The sequence below is a fragment of the Scyliorhinus torazame genome, chromosome 10 (assembly GCF_047496885.1).
Source record: "Scyliorhinus torazame isolate Kashiwa2021f chromosome 10, sScyTor2.1, whole genome shotgun sequence".
Classification (NCBI taxonomy): domain Eukaryota; kingdom Metazoa; phylum Chordata; class Chondrichthyes; order Carcharhiniformes; family Scyliorhinidae; genus Scyliorhinus; species Scyliorhinus torazame.
In genome coordinates, this window is record NC_092716.1 from 241,197,634 (window position 1) to 241,218,597 (window position 20,964).

Sequence of the window (20,964 nt, forward strand, 5' to 3'; positions counted from 1 at the left end):
TGACTTCTTGCTCACTCACCAATTCTTGATTTTAACCACAAGCTGGTGGAGAGGACTAAGCTTTCGAGCCCAGGGTGTTTTAAGTCACAATTCTCATGTCCAAGCAACCAGTGAGGATGTTGGAGCGACTGAAGGCCACCAGTCAGCACTAAGAAAAGAATCACCAATGAGCAAGGTAAAGCAAAGGATTTCAGGAGGATCTCATTGGATGGGAGAGAGAGTTCGAGAAGCAGGTTGCAACTTCTCTTGTTGAGCACAGAGCAACCCTCCAGCTAATCCTGCAAGAAGACTTTAGCCACTTCCCCTGTTCAGCCCTCAGCTAACCCGTCACAGGGGTTCTTTTGAATGCATCACCCAATTCCACATCTACCTCTCCCACCCCTCTCTGTTTAGTTCCCTTCATTCTGTTTTCATCTTACCCATGGCACTGTCAAAACTGATTAAAATCATCGAATAGATCTCCTGTGGCTACATCAGTGATGTGTAATGCTTATTTCCCCCTCTCAATTTCACAATTGTTTTCTGTGCAGTTTTGGTCTCCTTATCTGAGGAAGGGTGTTCTAGCTACAGAGGGAGCGCTGCGAAGGTTTACCAGACTGATTCCTGGGAATCCAGGACTGACGTACGAGGAGAGATTGAATCGGTTAAGATTGTATTCGCTGGAGTTCAGAAGAATGAGGGGGGAATCTCATAGAAATATATAAAATTCTAACAGGACTGGACAGGGTAGATGCAGGAAGGATGTTCCCGATGGTGGATGTGTCCAGAACCAGGGGTCACAGTCTGAGGATACGGGGTAGACCATTTAGGACAGAGATGAGGAGAAATTCCTTCGTCCAGAGAGTGGTCAGCCTGTGGAATTCATTACCACAGGAAGTAATTGAATCCAAAACATTGTACTGTCTAAAGAAGCAGTTAGATATCGCACTTAGGGTGCAAGGGATCAAAGGATATGGGGGAAAGCGGGATCAGGCTATTGAGTTGGATGATCAGCCATGATCATAATGAATGGTGGAGCGGGCTTAAAGGGCCGAATGGCCTGCTCCTATTTGATCTATGTTTCTACATTTCTCTGTCAATGATTCCGTTCTCTTCATGTTCCCTTTCCCTGCAGCCTGCCTTCAGCTGAATCCACAAAAGATCAGCCATGATCTCATTGAATGGTGGAGCAGGCTCGAGGGGCCAGGTGGCCTACTCCTGCTCCTAGTTCTTATGTTCTTATGAAGCTGCTCTGTCAGTCTTTTTCCTTGCAACATTGAATATTTAATCGATTGTCTTTTGACCATGTGCGCAGCTTTGAGATGACCGATTAGTTATCTGGTTAACGCTAAGATGTCAGTTATAAAGTGGGAGCACACTTTCTGCAAAAATAGACAATAAAATTCAGGTGCACCATAAAAAGAGAGCTGAATCTGTTTCTGGTTGACCTCGAATACAGCTTTGTGAAGTGCCTGGTCGGACAGACAGGCAGCAGCTGGAGTTGCCCCAGTTATGGGTATGAACAATATTGGAGGATGGCCTGTGGACCCCGCAGAGGCCGTGCCCCTCACACCCCCAGACCAAGAGCAACCCCAGCCCTATGGTCCCCCCCCCCCCCCCCCCTCCCGCCCCTGCACTGGGACAGAAGCTCCAGTGCCCCTAGGCTGCATGCTACGGATTGTAAATAGCTACTCACCTCCTTAGTCTCCTCCGCAGCCATTGCGCTAGCCTCTCATTTTTAAAAAGGAGTCCTGAAAGGCGCCCGCGCGACATCGCGCTGGGGAGCCGCTAGGTTCCTGGGAGCCTGTTAGATTGGGCTTCAATTGAGATGGAGATTGCTCTTAATTGGTCTCAATTGATGTAGTTCCACTTCTAGGCGGGACCGAGAACCCACCAACGGGAGCGGGACGGTTCGATTGCGAACCAATTCGCACCCGGCGCAGGTCCCGATTTTGTCGCCAAAGCAGATTCTCCGCCATGTCGCCGAACGCCATTTCGTCATCGGGGGGCGGAGAATCCAGCCCATGATTTCTTAGCCATTTCTCCATAGTATAACTTTTCTTCTAGAAAAGCTGAGTGAGATGTTCACTCTTTACCCTCCTAAAACTAACTGTTTCTAGCAGACATGTGAGATCTGCATTTCCTCTCACTACCTATCTTTAACTGCAATCAAATTACCTAAACTAACAATTAAAAAGCTTCTCTACCTTACAAGGCCCCAGTTGCTAAGCAACCACTGTAGGTTTATTTATTCTTCACACCCTATCCCTCTCTAAGCACAATAGAAACACAGTTGGAACTTAACCAACTAACAATTAAAAGCTTCTCTACCTTACAAGGCCCCAGTTGCTAAGCAACTACTGTAGGTTTATTTATTCTTCACACCGTATCCCTCTCTAAGCACAATAGAAACACCGTTGGAACTTAACCAAACCCCACACATATCTTTGGCCAGCATGCATCTAACTATAGGTTCTACCCTTCTTGGCATAGTAACAATAAATTAAACATACTTAACAAGATACCTCATTTCCAATGATTACCAATAAAAATATAAACCTCTTAAAACTACCTTTGTTTTTGTAACACTCCTGACTTCCATCTGCCCCTTGACCAGGCCTTATCCCTCAACTACCCTCCTGACACCCCTGACTGCCCCAGTCTACCCTCTCACCCACACCCCAATGACCCCCTAAATCATCTGACTACTCCTCTACTACCCTTCTATCAATCCCCCAACAACTGGATTACCCCCTGACCCATCCTGCTTCTCAGACTGATCCCCCACACCCTGGCTCAACAAAACCATCCCACCCCCTCCCTCCCCTGCACACACACCCCTGACTTGTCCTACTCTTGCAACTCCAGAAATGTTGGGTGAGAAAGGTGCAACACCTGGCTAAGGTCATTGAAAAGGAGCAGAGTGACAATCCAGCTGTCATTACCATTCCTTTGAACGTTTATTTTGTTTTTTTATTCATTTACGGATGTGGGCGTCACTGGCTAGGCCAGCATTTATTGCCCATCCCTAATTCTTCTTGAGAAGGTGTTGATGAGCTGTCTTCTTGAACCGCTGCCGTCCTTGGTGGTACAGGTGCACCCACAGTCCTGTTAGGGTGGGTGTTCCAGGATTTTGCTCCAGTGACCGTGAAGGAATGGTGATATATTTCTAAGCCAGGATGGTAAGTGACTTGGAGGGGAACTTCTAGGTGGTAGTGTTCCCATGTATCTGCTGGCCTTGTCCTTCTAGATGGTAGAGGATGTGGGTTTGGAAGATGCTATCGAAGGACCTTTGTGAGTTTCTGCAGTGCATCTTGTAGATGGTACACATGGATGTCACTGTTCGTTGGTGCTGGAGGGATTGAATGTTTGTGGAAGGGATGACAAGAAAGTGAGCTGCTTTGGCCTGGATGGTGTTGAGCATCTTGAGTGTTGTTGGAGCTGCACTCATCCAGGCAAGTGGAGAGTATTCCATTACACTCCTGGCTTGTGCCTTGTAGATGGTGGACAGGAACCAAAGAGAAAATGCTGGAAAATCTCAGCAGGTCTGGCACCATCTGTAGGGAGAGAAAAGTGCTAATGTTTCGAGTCCAGATGACCCTTTGTCAAAGACAAAAGTGGGAAATATTTATACTGTGGCGTGAGAGAATGAAAGATGAGTCAAAGCCACAGAAACCAAGGAGACAGAGTGCTAATGGTCACCGAAACCAAGGGAAAGAGTGCTCATGGCAGTCCCCAGAGAGAACAAATGGTGTGAAAGGCCAAACAGCAGAGAAACTAACATCAGAGGGTAAACAGTGACAGAGGTAGATGTGGGGGAAGAGAAAGGGGAAGCAAAGTGGAGAAAAGGTAAGGAAAGGGGGTTAAGATGGGGGGAAATATATATAAAGTAAGACAAGAAATAAATAAATGGTAAAAGACAGTTACAATTAGAACATAGAACATAGAACATAGAACATACAGTGCAGAAGGAGGCCATTCGGCCCATCGAGTCTGCACCGAACCACTTAAGCCCTCACTTCCACCCTATCCCCGTAACCCAATAACCCATCCTAACCTTTTTGGTCACTAAGGGCAATTTGTCATGGCCAATCCACCTAACCTGCACATCTTTGGACTGTGGGAGGAAACCGGAGCACCCGGAGGAAACCCACGCACACACGGGGAGGATGTGCAGACTCCGCACAGACAGTGACCCAAGCCGGAATCGAACCTGGGACCCTGGAGCTGTGAAGCAATTGTGCTATCCACAAGGCTACCGTGCTGCCCCGAATTAAATGGGATGAAAACAAAGGGGTCGAGGTGGGGTAGAGCTAATCATCTGAAGTTGTTGAATTCGATGTCGAGACCGGAAGGCTGTAGCGTGTCTAAGCGGAACGCTATGATGGTGGACAGGCGTTGGGGAGTAAGGAGGTGAGTTGCCTACTGTAGGATTCCTAGCCTCTGACCTGCTCTTGTATTTAGCCACAGTATTTATATGGCCTGGTCCAAAATATTCCAAGGAGCATTTTCAAACAAAATGTGACGCCGAATCACATGAGGAGATATTAAGATGGATGGTCAAAGGGAGATTGGCAGACTCTTCGGAAGATGATGATTACGATCATAGATGCACAAGCGGGCAGAATTGAAGAAGCAATCTTTCAACAAATGGTAGACTGTTAGAAATACAAACATCAAAACTTAGTACCTCAAAACATAATCCGTTCAATTTATAGTTGTGCATAACACAAAATTATTTAACTTGTATAATTTTGGTTTTGAAACAGACTTTGATACAAAAACAAATGCAACGAATACCTGTTTGTAATTCACATGTGCTTAACATGAAACATTTGCTCATTCTAAATGCAAAAGTGTTTTAATTAAGCCATTCCCTTCATTTCTGCAACAAATAACATTCCATTTTGATGTATAGAATAATTATTATATTTCATCTTAATTGCAAGTAAATAATAAATTTTCTATACAGCAGGCTACATTACACAAAATTCCTAGTAATACAACCTTAAGTTTGGTAATCATTGATCAAACATTTTCTGAATCGTGTGAGTATATTTTGGGTGTGATGTGTTTTGCTCAGTAGCCAGTGGGAAACTCTTTGCACCAAATGAGCTGTATGTAAACCTGCTGCTGTTAATTAAAGGTGATTATGCAATGTGTGAGCTTTGGTCCTTGCTTGTTTTTCTGTGATTCCATTTCAGCCTTTCCCACCTACACAAATATGTGGCCCGATAAATTGGGATCATTTGAGGTCACTTCACGAGCACTCAGCATCAGCCGTTCAGTTATGATAATTACTGCTCTCATGCTTCCTATCACTTTTTAGACACTTGTCATTGGGAAATGGTTTCCTGCCGCACTTACATGATGTGTGCACTTGCACACCATTTGGGATCTGTGTGAAGAGGTGCAGTACATGGGGAGGTGCTAACTTATAACCCTCTTCGCTGAATTAAGTCATTCCCAATGGAAGACAACTTTGGATCCGCTCTTGTTTAATAAATAAAAATCCACCAGCCACCACAGTTTCATTTCAAATGGTCAATTATTTGCAAAATATGTTACGGATGCAGAATTATTCCAACCTATTCATCGGCAGTAATGAATGCGAAAGTGAAATTCATTTACTGGCTGTCCTCGGCTTTACGACATTCGAGTTACGAAGAACCGCACTTACGACGCTTATAAATTGGCAGCCTCTTTTGACTTTTCCTTTTAAAGTCAATTTCAACTTTACAATGCCAAGCCAGCAAACAAGTTCAAATATTTATGTGTGTGCAATGACATGTACAATACAGCAAAATTCTATATTTCTATATGTAATTTTAGCTTATATGATTTTTTTTGTATCAATGTGATTGCCATTTACAGCATAAATACATGAATATTTCTGCACTACTATTCTATCATTGACTTTGGACAAAATTTGGGGTTATTTTGATGAAATTAGGGTATTGGATCTTGGTTCAGGAACCAATCCCTGATTTATAACATTGTCCTTATGGGAAAATCGGTTCCAAGTTATGACGTTTCGGCTTAAGCCGCAGTTTTCAGAAACCAATTGTGTTGTAAGTCCGAGGACTACCCGTATGTGTAGCACTGTCCCACAGGCAGTGCAAAGCCTTGAAATTAAAAAATCCTAGGAGACAGATTTAGGGTCGAAACAGGTACAAATTGTGGCAATGTTGAAGAATGTTTCCTTTCCTTGAGTTTCCTTTCAAATTCATATCACTGGGTTTAAAATCTGCCATGAAGCAGCACATACAAGCAGAATTTTCATTAAATATGGTATTAAAAATTGCTTATATATTCCTCGATGTGCTTCGGAGTGATAACTTGGTGCATTTGATTAATTTAGCTGGAAATGCGTTCAATTCAAATAAATATGCATTTATCATCAGTGCTAATCTGCCACTTGCACGTAACCTGATGTTAACTTACTGACATTTATTTATTTTTTAAATGTAGAGTACCCGATTCATTTTTTCCAATTAAGGGGCAATTTAGCGTGTTCAATCCACCTAGCCTGCACATCTTTGGGTTGTGGGGACGAAACCCACGCAAACACGGGGAGAATGTGCAAACTCCACACGGACAGTGACCCAGAGCCGGGATCGAACCTGGGACCTCGGCGCCGTGAGACTGCAGTGCTACCACTGCGCCATCGTGCTTACTGAAATGATGTTTTAAAAGAAGTATGTTGGACCGTTTGTTAATTATATTGTGCTAGTTGTCAGTTGATAGAGAATCAAGAGGTAAAAAGGAGAGAGGAACTCAAAACAATAACGATCAAAAGTGAAAAGTTACTGGGAAAACTATTAGAACTCAAGACTGACAAACCCCAGAACCAGATGGACTTCATCCGAGGGTCTTAAAAGTAATAGCTCCAGAGATAGTAAATGCTTTGATTGTAATCTTCAAAAAATTCCTAGATTCTGGGTAGGTCCCAACAGTTTGGAAAACGATAAAGTAGGATTTTCATTCAAGTTAGGAGGGAGACGGGTGGCACGTTTGCACAATGGTTAGCACTGCTGCCTCACGGAACCGAGGACCTGGGTTTGATCCCGGCCCCGGGTCACTGTCCATGTGGAGTTTGCACATTCTCCCTGTGTCTGCGTTGGGCGTACTCCCACAACCCAAAGATGTGCAGGGTAGGTGGATTGGCCACGCTAAGTTGCCCCTTAATTGGAAAGAAAGAATTGGGTACTCTAAATTTTAAAAAAGGAGGGAGACGGAAAGCAGGAAACTATAGGTCAGTTAGCCTAGTATCTGTCATTGGCAAAATGCTGGAATCCAGTAGTAACAAAAGACTTAGAGAATTCTAATGTAATCAGGCAGTTTTGTGCAGGAGAAATCATGTTTAACTAATTTATGAGAGTTCTTTAATGGATCACAAAAACATATCGGGGCAATCCACAAATTATAATATTTTCAGTTGGTTGTGCCCTGGTCATAATTTTAAACTGTTGGGAAAATAATTAAGGCGAAGGATCAGAGTGAATGTGTGAATGTAAACCGTGCATTTTATATGTTAATCAGCCGAACAAGGCTGCACACCGAATGTGCACAGAGAAGAAATAGATTTGAATGGGCTGTTAGGATTCAAAGGGTAAGATATGCAAAGGTGTGAAACAAAAGATATCATAGGGAAGCTGGATAAAGTGAGTTTACCTTTCTTCAAAACTGTAAAAGCTAAAATAAAGAGATTAAGTCTGGGGGCGAACATCATAGAATCATAGAATTTACAGTGCAGAAAGAGGCCATTCGGCCCATCAAGTCTGCACTGGCCTTTGGAAAGAACACCCTACTTAAGGGCACGCCTCCACCTATCCCCGTAACCCAATCACCCCACCTAACCTTTTGGACTCTCAGGGGCAATTTACCAAGCCACCTGACCTGCACGTTTTTGGACTGTGGAAGGAAACCGGAGCACCCGGAGGAAACCCAGGCAGATACGGGGAGAAAGTGCAAACTCCACACAGGCAGTCACCCGAGCATGGAATTGAACACGGGGCCCTGGTGCTGTGAGGCAGTAGTGCTAACCACTGTGCCACCTTGCCGCCGATGGGGGTGGGGTGTGGACAGCCATATATCCGCTGTCACTCTGCACAACCACGGCCACAGTGGGCAGTCAATAAGTGCGTAGCAGTTGCAGGCTGCGGCATGGCGGTCCATGCCTGGACAGCACAGTCCCGGATCCCGACGGGGTCAGGGGTGCGGTGCGGGTGGCAAAGTGGCGGGAGAATGACCGGGTCTTGCGGGGGTGGATTCAGGGTGGGGGTTAGGGGAGCATGTATGGACAGGGGCTGAAGTGCAGACCGGGGACATTGTGTAGCCCAGTGGACCTGTTTGGGCACGGGGATATGCACTATGCTAACATATCTGCCTTTCACCCCTGCAGATAATGGACTTCGGAATCCAAACAGGAATGGTGGCCATCAATGTGACGGTCGCCCTGAACCCATGTTCTTCCAGGCGCCGAGTGGGGACCAGTCTGGGATCTCACAGACCTTGGTGCACAGGTGCATCTGCACCATAACGGAGGCCCTCTATGCCCACTCGGCACATGGTTCACTGCCATCGCCAGGATGCCCGAGGTACAGGGAGTGATCGACAGGATGCATGTCGCCCTACGAGCCCGACTCATGACAGGCCGGTCTTCACATCACAAACCAAACGGGGCTCCACTCAATGAATGTGAGTTGGTGCATGACCATGCACATCTGCGCCCGTACCCAGGTAGCATGCACGGCACCTTCATCCCGGCAGACTCGACGGTTCCTGACACTTTTGAGATGTACCCCCGGGTGAGGGGTTGGCTCTTGGGTGACAGGGATTCACTGTCGTTGTGACTGATACCGCCTATAATGTGGAGACCCTCTACAACGACACCAGGTGTTTCGGCATCCTGAAGTTGCTGTTCAGGTGCCTGGACTGCCCTGGAGGATCCCTCAAGTATCGCGCTAGGACAGTCCCTACATCATGGTGGCCTGCTGCATCCTCCACAACATCGAGCAGCAGAGGGTCGACGTGCTGGAGGAGGGGGATGAATGCCAGGCCTCATCCAGTGAGGAGGATGCAGAGGAGGGCCAGGATGGGCAGAACATGAGGCCCGGGCAGCTACAGGAGGCCGCACAACAACCCCCTCTGCGATTCCTACCTGTGGGTGTGGGCCCTGGTCGGCAGTAACGGAGGGCCTGGTCCATGGGATGGAGGATGATGACGACCCGCTCTGCGATGAGCTCTGGTGCTCTGATTTGTTTGACCACGCCTGACTCCTGCCCACGGTAACACTTTCCACAGTCTACCTGGGTGATCTCTGCATGCGAGCTGGCCATTCCATCTCACGGTGCCGTTGGATCCCTAGGGTGCCAATGGTGGGGACGGGGGTGCGTGGGGTTGTGCAAGAGGGAGGGGTGGGATACAGGAGCGATGTACGGGGTCTGACCTGAGGGCCCCGGCCCTTGACCACCTCCACCATGCACCCAACCCTCCCCCGCCTCCCCCAACCAGCCCAGCCCATACCAGCCAAGTCCAGCCCACCCATCACACCTGCTAACAGGGCACCGAGGCAGGTTGGTACTTTTGTGCACAGGTGTTTATTTTACAAAGAACCTGTGAACATCTCTATACCAAAGTGTCCCCTGGCCCCTAACGCTATGCTCTGCACCCATGCCATCTAAACTGGTGCCTACCTTTCTGGCCTTACAGGCCCGCTACGATACGTCTAGATGGATCCTCTAATGGAACATTGGATGCGGCCTGCTGTGAATCCCGCCCTGTGACATGGGATCCCCTTGGCAGCCGTCCTCTAGAGAAACCGGGCCTGGATGGGCCTGGCTATCACCCGGTCTCCCAAGTGCCATGGTGCCAGCATGTTTTGCCCGCTGCCCATCGGATGCGGCAGGAACAGGTGAGGGAGAGTCCGAGGCACTGTGGTGTTCCAGCACCTCCCCTGTGGGAGTCACCGGCATGGGCCCCATCATTTCCTCATCCCTCAGGGTGCCCGGTGGCCCCCAGGCTACTCCGTGGGACTGAGGCGTGGCCAGGGCGAACTCCTGGGGCTTCCCCGCCACCTGGAGCCGTCGGACCTGAAGGCCCGCTCGCATCTTGACGTGGGTCTCGACCATGCATGCGGCCATGGAACACAGGGACTGGGCCACCTCCTCTGGGACTGGGCCACATCACTCAATGGCTGCGCCACCTCCCTCCAGATAAAAGCAAAGTATTGCCAATGCTGGAATCTGAAACCAAAGAGAAAATGCTGGAAAATCTCAGCAGGTTTGGCAGCATCTGGAGGGAGAGAAAAGAGCTAACGTTTCTCATCCAGATGGCCCTTTGTCAAAGGGTCCCTCCAGGACTGGCTCACGTCAGTCAGCACCTGGGAAAGGCCCACGTCGCCCTCAGCCATAACCCATTGTGTCTGGGCCAAACTCTAGAGCACTGCTGCAATGTCCAGGTGGTCCTGGTACATAGCTGCCTGTGACAGGGTCACCCTGCCCTGTGCCTCAGCCACTACCCAGACAGAGTGCCCCAGGCCTCGAACATGCTGACCCATGGCCGATACCTTCACCCCCAAGGCTTCCACCGTGGATGCCACCCATTCGGTGTTGGCCTGGGTGGCACGCATTGTCGGCACCGCCTCCTCCCCCTGCAGTCGGTTGGACTCTTCCCACTGCATCTGCAGGTGTTGGATTGTTGCTGACAACCTCTCATGTCGTGCCTGACTCTGTGGCTGCATCTCCATTATCGATGGGACCGCCATTTCCAAAGCCCGAGACACGCCTGTACAGCAGCTAGTACCTGGGGTCGGGCCGCCCTCTGACCTTCCGCCCCCTTGGTGATTCCTACCTTCACCTGATGTACTACAGCACGTGCGTGCTGCGCACAGATAGTGCCCCAGGAGCCTCATCACTAACATCCCCAGCTGAGGTGAATGTCTCTGGGGTGGTGGAGGATGTTGGAGACAGTTGTGATGGGAATTCAGGGTCGTCCCCGAACTGTGCTCCGGGGTGTCTCGGGCTGGCATTTGGGGTCTCTCTCTTCGCTATCCGTCTCCTCCTCGTCGCTGGAATCTGCTTGAGGTTGGGCCGGGGCTGGAGGACACCAGAAAGGCAAGCATCATCGCCAGGTGATCCTGCAAGACATGATGCATGATTGAATAGAATTAGTGTATCAGTCTGGGAATGATCTCATTCCCAAACACACTGAAGTGAACACTTTTGAAACTAACTGGGGACCACATACCGAGAAGGAGGAATGGTCCACAGGGTATTTGATTCTCTATATACTGTCTCAATATTTTTAATTCAGTTCTTAAAGTTTTTTTTAATATCACACATGTGTTGGATTTACACATTTTAAGTATCTGTACCTCAACTGTTTGGTCAATTGAAAATATTTGATCATACCTGCTCACGAACAATGACTTAGAGCATGTAATGATTCAAACAATTTACAAAGCATCCGCAGTAATTTGCTTTTATCCAGAATTTACAAAGTGTATGCTTGAGCAGTTGAATGTTCATTCTTTGCCTTTCGTGAATTGCTTTTATTTATTAGTTTACAAATTTTCACTCATCTCAAGGGCCATTTGCTTCTTCGAAAATGTTCCACCATTAATTTAGATAATGGCAAAATTTAACTAAATTCTACTTTCTCACCTTGACACCATATATCACCCAACAAAAATCTGTTGACCCCCGTCTTGAAAATTTCAACTGACCCTTCACCAGTCCCGCCTGTTTCCTGATCTCACTCTTACATAGACAGGCTCGAGCTGGACAGGCTCTGGTTCTGGACTTCCCCACCAGGGGCAATGCTTCACTGTCCCTACCTTGTCCTCAATCTTCTAAATAGAAGCAAATAGAAGTTAGCTTCATGTAGCTGTGGCGTTCTTTGTGGTGCTAATTCTAGGATGGTTAGCGTAGTATTCACAAAGACCACAAATAGCTTTTATATTGAACAAAGCTATAGATATATTTACACTACTTAAATGGATTTGATACTTACTCCTATATAATAAACAGTTGATAAGAAACATGCAATCTACACTCATCTATAATAATCGCTGATTGTCACAAGTAGGCTTCAATGAAGTTACTGTGAAAAGCCCCTCGTCACCACATTCCGGCGCCTGTTCGGGGAGGCCGGTTCGGGAATTGAACCCGCGCTGCTGGCATTATTCTGCATTGCAAGCCAGTTATTTAGCCCATTCTGCTAAACCAACCCCTAATATACTACTAATCTCTACACTAATACAATAACTATGATCTGCTCTCACTCACACTATCATTCCTACAGTCTGTCCTCTAGCCTTCTCCTCAACCTCTCACCCGCAAGGCTTAGCATCGATGCATTATATAGTTCTACATCTAGTTCCCTCTAGTGGTTGATTTGGACATGACATTAACCCTTGCATTTCCTTACATTTATGATAATGTCACAGTAGCGTGTCCTCATAAATTAACCCTTTGATGCCCATTGCCATTTTGATAAAACTGCAATGTAGGTAATGGGCCGACTGACCAAATACCTTCTAAAAATCAATGTAAACATCGCCTGCCACATCCCTTTTTATACCTTCACACTTATCGAGTTTCCTCAAAGGAAAATGAGTGAAATTAATTAATCAAGGCCTGCCCTTCATAAATCTATGTTCACCATTTGTGATTTAAATCCTCACTAATTTTATCCCATCTCACCCACAAATGAAGTACGATTACACTAGCAAATGGCAGAACCCTCAAGAGTATTGACAGGCAGAGGGATCTGGGTGTACAGGGCCACAGGTCACTGTAAGTGGCAACATAGGTGGAGAAGATAGTCAAGAATGTGACATTATGATAAATGTACAGAACTGTAATGGTTAATGTTATGTTCAAATCAACCACTAGTGAGAGCAGATCATAGTTACTGTATTGGTGTAGAGATTAGTAGTAGATGAGTATAGATTGTATGTTTATTATCAACTGTTTATTATATATGAGCAAGTGTCAAATCCAATTAAGTAGTGTAAATAAATCTTTAGCTTTGTTCAATATAAAAGCTATTTGTGGTCTTTGTGAACATCCTCAGGTTCGAACCACAAAGAACACCACAAAGAAGACATACAGCATGCATGCCTTCATCATATGGGGCATTAAGTATAAAAATTGGCAAGTCATCCTACAGCCGTATAGAACCTGAGTTAGGCCACACTTGGAATATAGTGTTCAATTCTGGGGCGAAATTCTCCGGAAACGGCGCGATGTCCGCCGACTGGCGCCCAAAATGGCGCAAATCAGACGGGCATCGCGCCGCCCCAAAGGTGCGGAATGCTCCGCATCTTTGGGGGCCGAGCCCCAACATTGAGGGGCTAGGTCGGCGCTGGACGAATTTCCGCCCCGCCAGCTGGCGGAAAAGGCCTTTGGTGCCCCGCCAGCTGGTGCGGAAATGACATCTCCGGGCGGCGCATGCGCAGGAGCGTCAGCGGCCGCTGACGGCATTCCCACGCATGCGCAGTGGAGGGAGTCTCTTCTGCCTCCGCCATGGTGGAGACCGTGGCGAAGGTGGAAGGGAAAGAGTGCCCCCACGGCACAGGCCCGCCTGCGGATCGGTGGGCCCCGATCGTGGGCCAGGCCACCGTGGGGGCACCCCCAGGGCCAGATCGCCCCGCGACCCCCCCAGGACCCCGGAGCCCGCCCGCGCCGCCTTGTCCCGCCGGTAAGGTAGGTGATTTAATTTACAGGATCGCGGGACAGGCATTTTGGCGACGGGACTTCGGCCCATCCGGGCCGGAGAATCGAGCGGGGGGGGCCCGCCAACCGGCACGGCGCGATTCCCGCCCCCGCCGAATATCCGGTGCCGGAGACTTCGGCAACCGGCAGGGGCGGGATTCACGCCAGCCCCCGGCGAATTTCGCCCTCAGTCACCACTCTATCAGAAGAATGTGGAGACTTTGGAGAGGGTGCAGAAGAGGTTTGCCAGGATGTTGGCTGGTATGAAGAGCATTAGCTATGAGGAGGGGTTGGATAAACGTTGGTTGTTCTCACTGGAACGATGGATGTTGAGGCGACCCGATAGAAGTCTACAAAATTATGAGGGGCATGGATAGAGTGGATAGTCAGAAGCTTTTTCCCAATGTGGAAGAGAAAATTACTAGAAGGTGCGAGGGGCAAAGTTTAAAGGAGATGTGCAAGGGAAGTTTTTTACACAGAGGGTAGTGGGTGCCTGGAACCCGCTGCCGGAGGAGGTGGTGGAAGCAGGGACGATATTGACATTTAAAGGGCATCTTGACAAAAACATGAATAGGATGGGAATCGAGGGATACGGGCCCCAGGAAGTGTAAAAGATTTTAGGTTAGACGGGCAGCAAGGCCGACGCAGGCTTGGAGGGCCGAAGGGCCTGTTCCTGTGCTGTACTTTTCTTTGTTCTTTATTAACCGGCCTTTCATTCTCTTGATGCACGAAAGAGTGACCCCGAGAAAGAGGAAGGAAGTTCTCTTTCCATTAGCTTCTTGTTCAGTTCCCAGATTAAAAATGTGTGAGGGATGGCTGTCCTTTCTTGGCCATAGATGACAACAAGGGCAGAATTAACAAGAAAAGGGAGATGCCGTGGAATGTGAATTAGTGACTGACATTTTATATTCTTTGGCCCATGAAGTAAATCCATAGCTGGAGCAGTGCTACATTCAATTTATTTCCCAACCCTAATAACCCTTGAGTAACTTGAGATCCAAGGTGTGAAAATGTCCCTCATCACACAGTTTAAAGAGAATAAATTAAAACTTTTGCGTAATTTGCACCTATATTTGCTGCTTAAGTGAGGTAAGATGTGGAGATGCCGGCGTTGGACTGGGGTGGGCACAGTAAGAAGTCTTTCAACACCAGGTTAAAGTCCAACAGGTTTGGTTCAAACACTAGCTTTCGGAGCGCTGCTCCTTCCTCAGGTGAATTCACCTAGTCAGTGAGGTATGGCACTGGGATACCTGGTTTATTGAGTTTGCGAAAGAAAGCTCTCAGAACTCAATCAGTTACTTAAGAGTTATTAGGTCTACCTCACTCATGAAATAAACTGATGGAGTACTGTCTCTACTGTCAATCTATCCCTTTGATCGAGCACCATTCTCTCTTCAGTAATGAGTTTAGTTTAGTTCAAAACATAACTAATGAATGCAGGTTTCACCATGGATAACTCATTAAGCAGCCCATCCATCATGCTAATTGTCCATATAATTATGTATAATAGCATTAAACTATTTCAGATCAGCATACTGTATATTCCTAACGTTTCCAGGAATGAATTATTCTATCAACGCAAATGTTGACGTGCATTTTCCACATGCTGTTTAATCGGCCTTTGGTGCTTTTTGTAAATGCCATAGGTTTGCATTATTCTCATGTTTCTATATCCAGCTGCAACGGAATGCAAGAAACTGACTCAAACGGCAACAAAGCTAACTGGGTGTAATTCTATCTGGAGAAGGGCAAATATGCTGACCACGTTTTCCAGGAATACGAAACATGGTGAGTTAGCTGTTCCCTCCATTCAAAATCAATGGAAAAACTAGCCTATACCTTCTCAGCTGTTATAGTTGTATTTGCTTACGGATACCTATTTTTCCTAATCATGTTTTTTTTGCAGGGCAGTTGTAACCACATGACAATGTGTTTTACTTCGCTCAGGGAGTCTGTGTTTCTGTGGCAACATACACCTTTACATGCATGTTGCAATCTAGAGCTATGGATAGCTCCAACGTCCTTTCCATCAGGAATGACCAGGAATCTCTCCACCTGCCGTTGTCGTGTCTCTGAAGCATTTCCAGGTGGAGGCTCGGTCTGTTTGGTCACACGCCCACCTTCCTTGCTCATCAAGTGCGGCGCCACGGTAGCACGATGGTTAGCACTGTTGCTTCACAGCTCCAGGGTCCCAGGTTCGATTCCTGGCTTGGGTCACTGTCTGTGCGGAGTCTGCACATTCTCCCCGTGTCTGCGTGGGTTTCCTCCGGGTGCTCCAGTTGCCTCCCACAGTCCAAAGATGTGCTGGTTAGGTGGATTGGCCATGATAAATTGTCCCTAGTGTCCAAAGAAAGGTTGGGTGGGGTTGCTGGGTTATGGGGGCGGGGTGGGCTTAAGTGGGGTGCTCTTTCTAAGGGCTGGTGCAGACTTGATAGGCCAAATGGCCTCCTGCTGCACTGTAAATTCTATGATTCTATAAGTGCTGTGGGAGACTCAAAACACCAGAATAGCTCCCAACTGCACCACAAGACCTCCACCAAAGCATGCTACAGCAACGCAATTAATACCCTTTAAACAATAAGTCTGGCAGTGCAGGTACACGTTGCCTGGTTTTGAACAATAGCTGGAGTCAGCAAGCTGCAATTCACTGATTACAATGAACATCACTTTTCATTGTGAAACTCACCCCTGAGAAAGGAGGGCTATGCCTCTAGGTTGAGTCGCATTTGGTTGAGGTCATTTTGACTTTGTGCAGTGGTGTAAACCAGGTGGTGATAAATCTACAGTCCATTTCATATCTTTCCCAGTTTTGACTTCAATGACAAATCGAGGGAGGGATGTAAAAGAGGCTGATGATTCCTCATGCCCCATTCTACACTCTTACATGAAGTCAAAAATACTGCAGTTAATAGGGTACACCAATTTGCTCTGAAATTCGGAGCAATACGTGAATGCATGCAAGTAGTTTCGGGCCCTTCCTGTTGTCATGGCTACTATGGAGATGAAATAAAGCCAAAGCTTATTGGGATGACTTCAGCGGGTCTTTCAAAAAGCATTAACGGCTCAACTCTTTCAATATAACTGAGTCAAACAGCACAGGTGGTCTCAGTGCAGATTCCAGTTCATCAGCTATAACCCGATCTCAGTCACGGAGTGGGGTTAGTAGTAAGGCTTCAAGTAGTCTCAACGCACTGCGCCAGACAGGCTCATAGCTAGTTTCTCTGCTGCAGGTCACTGTCCAGTGACCTTCACTACAAAGTGCATGTGATCGAGCCATTTGAGAACAGGATTGAACTGGACCACGATGCTATCTTTGCCCTGCATCAGTTTACAAAAGATATCAGCTGGACTTCAGACCCGAGAGTGACAAGTTCGCAGAATCTGTACTTCAGCATGAGTCCCCCTCGCCTGGAGAGGAGGATATAACATTGGAGGAGAGGAGGGGGTGGGGGGAGGTAGAGAAAAACACTGATGCTAAATATTCAACAAGAGCGCGGGAAAAATTTGCCGGGTCGGAGAATGGCCGTTGGCCGCCGTGAATCCCGCCCCCGCCGAAGTCTCTGCTCCCGGAGATTGGGCGGGGGCGGGAATCCGGCCGCGCCGGTTGGCGGGACCCCCTGCTGGATTCTCCGGCCCAGATGGGCCGAAGTCCCGCCCAGGAATTGCCTGTCCCGCCGGCGTAAATCAAACCTGGTATTTACCGGCGGGACCAGGCGGCGTGGGCGGGCTCCGGGGTCCTGGGGGGGGGCGCGGGGCGATCTGACCCCGGGGGGTGCCCCCACGGTGGCCTGGCCCGCGATCGGGGCCCACCGATCCGCGGGCGGGCCTGTGCCGTGGGGGCTCTCTTTCCCTTCCGCCTCCGCCACGGCCTCCACCATGGCTGAGGCAGAAGTGACTCTCCCCACTGCGCATGCGCGGGAAACTGACAGCGGCCGCTGACGCTCCCGCGCATGCGCTGGGAAACTGACAGCGGCCGCTGACGCTCCCGCGCATGCGCCGCATTTCCGCGCCAGCTGGCGGGGCAACAAACGCCATTTCCGCCAGCTGGCGGGGCGGAAATCCCTCCGGCGTCGGCCTAGCCCCTCAATGTTGGGGCTAGGCCGCCAAAGATGCGGAGACTTCCGCACCTTTTTGCCGGCGCGATGCCCGTCTGATTTGCGCCGGCTTTGGCGCCAGTCGGCGGGCATCCCGCCGTTGGGGGAGAATTTCGCCCCTGAGTCTTTCCTTCCGTAGTTCGAAATGGTAAGCTACGTCCAAAAGGTCAGAATGGGCGGTTCGGTGCAGATTCCAATTAGCATGATGCTGACATTGCGCCGTGGCACTTTTGAAAATCTCTTCTCTCAGTAACGTCTGCAAGCCTGTCCTCGCTCAGGCACGACCTGTGATATTTATTTTCCTGGAATTTGGAAGAGGGGAAGGAAAGACGCAATAAAAATTTTCATTTGGTGCATTTCTGCTTTACCCCAAACAGGATACAAATTCCAATGATTAAATTTTATACCGAAATGTTTAACGTGCCCATACTTCATTCCTGTGCATGATATTTTTACACAAGTCTTCAGCATTTTTTAAACAAATTCACCCCGTTGTAAAGGTAGTGCAGCAGGAAATGTGTCATGAATTTGGTGAGATTTCAGATTTGGCATTTTCCTTTCAGAATTCCTTCATCTTTTGCATCCTGCTATCTACAGATGTTTTTTTAATGGGCCGAGTGGCCCAGGTCCAAACATCTTCAGCTGCTTCATCAATGACCACCCTTCCATAATAAGGTCAGAAGTGGGGATGTTCACAGGTGACTGCACAATGTTCAGCACAGTTCACGACTCCTCAGATAATGAAACAGTCCAGGTCCAAATGCAACAAGGCCTGGACAATATGCAAGCTTGGGCTGCCAAGTGGCAAATTATATTCGCACCACACAAGTGCGAGGCAATGACCATCTCCTGCAAGAGAGGATCTAAACACGAGAGGATCTAAACACTGCCCCTTGACGTTCAATGGCATTACCATCGCTGAATCCCCCACAATCAACATCCTGGGGGTTACCATTGATCGGAAACTGAACTGGACTAGTCATATTAATACTGTGGCTACCAGGGCAAGTCAAAGGCTAGGAATCTTACGGTGAGTAACTCACCTCCTGACCTCCCCAAAGCCTGCCACCATCTACAAGGCACAAGTCAGGAGTGTAATGGAATACTCTCCTCTGGCCTGGATGAGAGCGCAGTTCCAATAACACTGAAGAAGCTCGACACTATCCAGGACAAAGCAGCCCGCTTGATTGCTCCCCCTTCCACAAACATTCAAACTCTCCACCACCGACAAACAGTGGCAGCCTTGTGTAGCATCTACAAGATGCGCTGCAATAACTCACCAAGGTTTCTTAGCACCTTCCAAACACCACGACCACTATCATCTAGAAGGACAAAAGCAGCAGATACCTGGGAGCCCCACCACCTGGAGGTTCCCCTCCGAGTCACTCACCATCCTGACTTGGAAATATATCGCCGTTCCTTCACTGTCGCTGGGACAAAATCCTGGAAATCTCTCCCTAACAGCACAGTGGGTGTATATATACCTCAAGGACTGCAGCGGTTCAAGAAAGCTACTCACCACCACCTTTTGAAGGGCAACTAGGGATGGGCAATAAATGCTGGTCTAACCAGCGAAGCCCACATCCCGTAAATGAATTTTTTTTTTAAATTCCTGCTGGCTACAGATATTTTTTAATGGGGAGTGTGAGCTTGTGTAAGGTTTGCATTTTTGCCACACAGATGACAAGGTAACCTTGCACCGACTGATTCCAATGGGGTCATTTTGACTTTGGGTGAAAGAATGAAATGGGTAGCAACTGAGTCACCTGTTACACAATTTTCCTGACTTATTTTTCCACTCAGATCGAGGTCAAAATGACCGGCAATGCTTTTTGTAAAATCCCTTGACTTGAGGATGAGGTTGTTGACATTGTCCAGAGAGGTGAAGTTTAAAAATGGTATGTAGCACTGCCTTAATGATGTTTTCTTCAATCTCACCATGAAATAGGAACTGCACACTGCAGCAAAGTGCACTATCGAGCTGAATGAAGGAAAACTCGCCCATACACAATAAAATAGTTCAAAGACTCATGATGATTAGATTCAATTTATTGGCATCAGAACTCAAGTCCAAATTCTTCTGTTTCAACTGAGGTTATACTGAATTAAGTATTTGTATCAAACACAGATTAATTCTCAAAAGCAACTATTTAGACCCAATTTAAATGAATTTACACACAAAACATAAAACGTGTCTGAGAACTGTAGGACGGTACTTCTAATTCTTGCTAAGGGAATTAGCTCTAAAATATTTTTGAAATTAGCATTAATAGTGCCTGTTGTAAGGGCAGCACGGTGGCGCAGTGGTTAGCACTGCTGCCTCACAGCGCTGGGGGTCCGCGTTCGATCACGGCCCCGGGTCACTGTCCGTGTGGAGTTTGCACATTCTCCCCGTGTCTGCGTGGGTTTCATCCCCACAACCCAAAGATGTGCAGGTTAGGTGGATTAGCCACGGTAAATTTCCCCTTAACTGGAAAAGAAAATAGTGCCTGTTGTTTGGGCATGATGGATACCATTTGGGAAGCATCATGGTAGCCGTGACACACACAGACGCGCGCACTTTTGGGTAGAGTCACGTCAAATACCATATTGACTTGCCCACTCCCCCAAACCTACCTGTACTATTTAAAGGCATCATCATTTGTTTACAGATCGGTTGATGTTTGGCTTCTTCTGCCTGATGTTTTGACTGTAATAGTATTTGACGCCTTCTGTTCATGTCAGCCTGCATTTGCAAAGTCCCTGATATGAAGCATTGCACTGTGTGGGTGCGAGAGCTGCAGCTCAATGAATCTGGTGGGAAGAGGATTACAACGTTTGAAATGTGGTTCTGCTGAAGGGCCCTGATGATCAGACGGACAAAGGGAAGAACCAATTAATTTTTCTCCAACAAAATAATTGGGCTTTTAACCGCTGTGATGAAGTGGATACCGAGTAAGTACGACCACTGGAAAAGTCGGGATGAGAGTCTGGTCTTGGCAACAAACATCAGGAAAGAACGGGTCAGAGAAGGACTCAATAGGTGGGCAACATCAGAAACTGGACAGAGGAAGGAAAGACAGCCTCAACCTCGAATAGTGGACTGGGATCAAAGGGCCAAATGGCCTACTCCTACTCCTGGTTCTTATGAACAGAAATCCCAGTAATCTAATGGAGGACAAATTCCTGGA